We start from the raw sequence: 4,803 nt of genomic DNA on the forward strand, positions 1-4,803 counted from the left end.
CAGAGAGAAATTTCTAGCACAAGGGGCATAGTCTCAGACGATCTTGGGTGCAACGATTAGGAGGAAATCTGCGTTGATTTCTGTTCTTAGGCCGATTTTACACAGGACCCGAGGTTGATTCTTATTCTTTTATCGTTTCTCTTGTTTTTCGTTTATGACCATTAATCACATGATAAATTACGTTATAGTCCTTAGTTTTAAGGGGTTTTATACGGATATTACCCTACAAACCGCCCCACCATTAATCATGAAAACAAAGCCAGCCTGGGATTTCAAATCATCCCTATCAGTTTGAAAGCTCGAGTCAGTGTAACTCTTCACACTTAGCTTGGAGTCTCCTCTAAACACCAAGAATGAATCCTTAGTTCTTCTCTTGTACTTAAGGATATTGTTGATGGCTATCCAATGACTCTCACCTGGATTGGCTTGATATCTACTTGTCATGCCACTACTACACATACCTTGCATTGGTGACGCTTTTTCAGGCGTTTTTCGACGCTTTAAAGCGTCAATTTTATTTTTATCGACACTTTATAAAAGCGTCAAATTTTAGGCCGTCGGTATTTTTTGACGCTTTTTTAGTCAATAATTATGACGCTTTTTAGCGTCTTCATGGACTATTGACGCTTTTAATGTCAACAAATTTGATGCTTTTAAGCGTCTTCAGTGATTACTGACGGTTTTTATTGTCAACATATGTAACGCTTTTAAACGTCTTTATGGACTATTGACGCTTTTAATTGTCAACAAATTTGACGCTTTTAACCGTCGTCAGTGACCATTGATGGTTTTTCTAGTCAACAAATTTGACGCTTTTAAGCGTCTCAAGTGATTGATGCTTTTATGTGTCACTCGATGAGACATAATTAGGCATCAACTAGTTATATATTGACACTTTTGATTGTCACAATATAATTTCAGCTTATAGATTTTTTAGATTTTAATTTCCTGATAAAATCGTAGAGATTACTTAAACAGACCTATAAGTACGTAATGGTACTACTAGCTATTACTAAATCATGAAAAAACATAATGCAATATATATATAGAATGACGTAGTGAGTAAGTGAGTACCCACGTACTTTTATAAATAATCATATGTTTGATACATATATCGTCTCGTCGTCATAAATATTGCTAGCATTGATAATTAAACTAATATAAGCTAGTACGTAATTTTTAGTACGATAAAATCAAAAATACCAAAAGAGGTCCGGATGATAGTAAAATCCAACATAAAATTATCCAAAAAAATCGTAAATAATGTTAAGTAACTAGCTAGACAAGGACACTTGGTAGTTTGAACGTGGTAGGAGCTTCAATCATATAGGCGCAATGTCAAAGGGGCTTCAATCAACATATTAAGGCACATCTTCACCATATGACAAATCTGAAACCTATAACGGGCAAACATGCTACTTCAGTTGTTAGGCTTGACAGTTGACACCACTAGATGGCCTGGTGATTCAACATCGATTCCTAGAGGTTGGGTGAGTTCAGCAAATGGACAGAATAGCTAATATTGTAAGTACCAACTGCTTAAAGAGAGCCATACTTGTAGTTACTAAGGGAAATGAAGTACTCTGTTTATGCTAGTCATTAATTTATCTTTGTTCAAAATAAAAAAAGAAAATTGGTAAAGGTAAACAATTCACTAAGAAAGAGAGAGTATAAACTAACCATAAACTATACAGAACCTTCACACTTGCAATAGTATCGGTTTCCATTATCTTGATTCTAGCCAAACCATTTACCTATCATAAATTCAGTGGCAAAAACAAAGATCAATTTGTATCCTAGTTCGATAAAAACTCGAATCCTACACAGAAAACGAAGTCCATTCTACTGACAAGTTCAACTGAGATTTCTCCATTACAATACCCCAACAAATCATTATTACTACTGACAAGTTTAATTGAGATTTTAAGCTCAAATTTCCGATTTTTTTCCCCTAACTTGTCTCGTTCCAATAGTAAACCTTGTTCCGCCACTGTCCAAGTACTACTAATAAATTCAATTTAAAGCATCAAAGCCAAGCAAATCCCGTTAAATACACAAGGAGAATCAACTATATTGATTAAGAAAGACAAATAAGAAGACCTATTTTAAATTATACCCAATTGAATATACAAAATAACAAACCATGGAACCTTATATTTTACTCCCTCCGTCAGTCATTTTTTTACCATTTTTATTCTTTGTGGCGGGTATTTTAGTTGAAGGTAAACAAATGATTTGAGACGAAGGGAAGGAGTAGTATTGTACCTGAAAGAAGTTGTCAATTGGTCACGGGTTGTCAGTTGGCTGCTTACTTGTGTTGTGGTTTTATTTTGGAGGTAGGATGCTAAACCTTGGCCAATGTAATTATGGCAGAGACAGCGGATGTGTCAAAAATGTAGAAATTCGTCATCATTGACATTAATTTCCGGCTGATCACTTGAAGAACTAGCATCGAAGGTAATTACTTGACCCATGGCACTCCTGTACCGCTTAGAGCTGTCTGCAGAAACATAGAAGTTCAATCCATAAGAAGATGCTCCATTTAGCTCAAATACTTAACTAGGTGTGACAATAATGTTGGGATTAGTTTCACAGTGACAGCTGCATTGGATTGGGTACACTGTATAATAATTCTAGTAACCTACCATACATCTAAATAGTGAAAACCTTAGGTCTCATAATGTGGAAAAGACAGACTGACAAAAAAGAGTTAGTTATCGACGTAAACCAAATCGGTATTACATCACTGTAGGAGTAGGATGCGAGGATAGCGGTTTGAGAAACATGACAAATTTTGAAATTACATCACCTAAGGCGTTTTACAATTACTATAACCATTTCTACACAAAGCCCCTAAAACATGGTCGAACTGATAAAAGGCTTCGTCTAAAATAAGAGATGTAAAGTGTAAAGTGTAAGAAATCGAAAGACAAGTGAATAATACCAAATAAATGTAATATACGCTACCTTCACGCTTGCAATAACATCAGTTTCCCTTATCTTGATTCTTGCTGCATTGTTAGCCTATCATAAATTCAGTGGCAAACAAAATAGTCATCTTGTACCCCCAAACATATACAATAAACACAGATAAATATTCCATTTGTCTTAAGTCATTCGTTTACCTCACTAGTTGTTTATGAGAAGTAATTTAATTAAAGGTAACAAAATGATTAGGGCAGAGAGAGTACCTGACTTCACCCTAAAAACTTGAGTCCTACACCAAAAAAGCATTGGCCTGTGAAATGCGATGATATCCCACCCAAACATCATCTTTTAGCAAGAATTAATCGATCTTCACGTCACAAACACCCAAAAAATGAAACCGAACTAAGAAAAAGTTTACTAAATGATACCCAAATGTGAGGAAATTGGCAACTGTGAAGAAGTTCAAATACTCATTCAATACATAGCCTGAAATTGAACAAAGTTAATGAACATTAGTTGCTGAAAATTCAATTAAAATTGCAAATCAAGAGCAAATTAAGCAATTAATAGACAAAACACAGGTAAACCCACCTCTAAATTAAACTGAAATTGAGACTAAGAGCTCAATAAATCAAAATAAATTGTAGAAAAAATTAAGCATGCCTGTGTCATTCAAACTGATGGATCGAAAACCTCGAAACGAAACCAACAATTTCAGTTAGCAGCTATAGTACCACAATAGCAATAGTACTAAAGTAGCCTTGTCATTCAAACTGGAAAAAAGGAAAAAAATTATCACTGAACAAATTGTTAGACGAAAAAAATTATCACTAAACAAAATTTATAATAAATGCAGGACTGAATTAGGAGGAAGAAATTGTATCCTTCTCGAGCGTGATAAAAAGTTATCAGAAGAAATAAATACCTTACGCCCTTACCTGCTTAATTCCAGGGCAGATGGATTACTATAAGGAAAATCAATCCTCGCAATTGAAGAAATTGAAGAATCAAACATCATTCAACCGTCTCATCAGAAATTTACCAAATTCAGGACGTTTATAAGACACTATCATTTGATAAAAGGAAGAGAAAATTTAACAGTCACATTCAGAAGGATGTTCAATACAAAATGTTATAAAGCAATTAAGGGATTTGTAGTAGTGATAGCTTTATTTCATCTGAGTCTATTAGTTTTTTTTTTTTTTTATGTGTGTGTGTGTGTGTGTGTGTTAAGTATGTTAATTAAAAGTAAACTAATAACTGAAACCTGAAGACTGAAGAGTATATATTAACGTGTTTGTAAGCTTTTCTCTCTAAAAGAACCGTCCATACAGGAAATGGGAAAAAAGATGACACCACCGGGGCACAACCTGTAGCGGATCCTGAATTTTTTTCTTCTGGGTTTCCCATGGAAAATATGGTATTTACATAAAAAAATTACGCTATTTTTACCTAAGGATTTGACCAAAATACTTCGAAAAATATTCGTTTGTGGTGACTCCGGACCACAGAAAGAGGCCCATGGTCCCTGCATTGGGTACAAATAACTAGTGGCTCTAGCTCAGAAAAGCTACACAATCACCGTAGTTATGTTATAGTGTACTACCAACTCAAGAATATAGAGTAATACGCTATCAAAATAAAGTCAATTCAACAAAATATGCTATCAGCTTAAGATATTTTAACTATTAATTCAAGAAAGAATACTAGTAGCTGAAGGAAACTGTACTATACTCTTTTGTATACTATTTGCTTAAAAAAATTATAAATACTACAGTTTCGAGAGAAATCTTAATTGGTTTTAATCGTTCAATGGAATGATCCATTAACTCAACCAATGGGTCAACCATGTCCGGTCTGCTTATTGCGTGATAT

The 4,803-nt window shown here is 34.4% G+C and overlaps 1 long non-coding RNA gene across 2 annotated transcripts; it reads right to left on the bottom strand.

Moving 5' to 3' along the window:
• Positions 1-1,169: 1,169 nt before the first annotated feature.
• On the bottom strand, positions 1,170-4,080 carry LOC141629759 (uncharacterized). 2 transcript variants are annotated; one of them, XR_012537347.1, is made up of 7 exons: positions 3,854-4,080; positions 3,357-3,414; positions 3,192-3,273; positions 2,968-3,024; positions 2,266-2,500; positions 1,681-1,754; positions 1,170-1,397 (listed from the first exon to the last, which is right to left on the bottom strand). It is a non-coding gene; the product is annotated as an uncharacterized LOC141629759 (long non-coding RNA). The 2 variants fall into 2 exon arrangements; XR_012537346.1 differs by lacking the exons at positions 3,357-3,414; positions 3,854-4,080 and having other exon boundaries at positions 1,171-1,397; positions 3,192-3,338.
• Positions 4,081-4,803: the final 723 nt, after the last annotated feature.

The sequence above is a fragment of the Silene latifolia genome, chromosome 2 (genome assembly GCF_048544455.1).
Source record: "Silene latifolia isolate original U9 population chromosome 2, ASM4854445v1, whole genome shotgun sequence".
Taxonomy (NCBI): Eukaryota; Viridiplantae; Streptophyta; class Magnoliopsida; order Caryophyllales; family Caryophyllaceae; genus Silene; species Silene latifolia.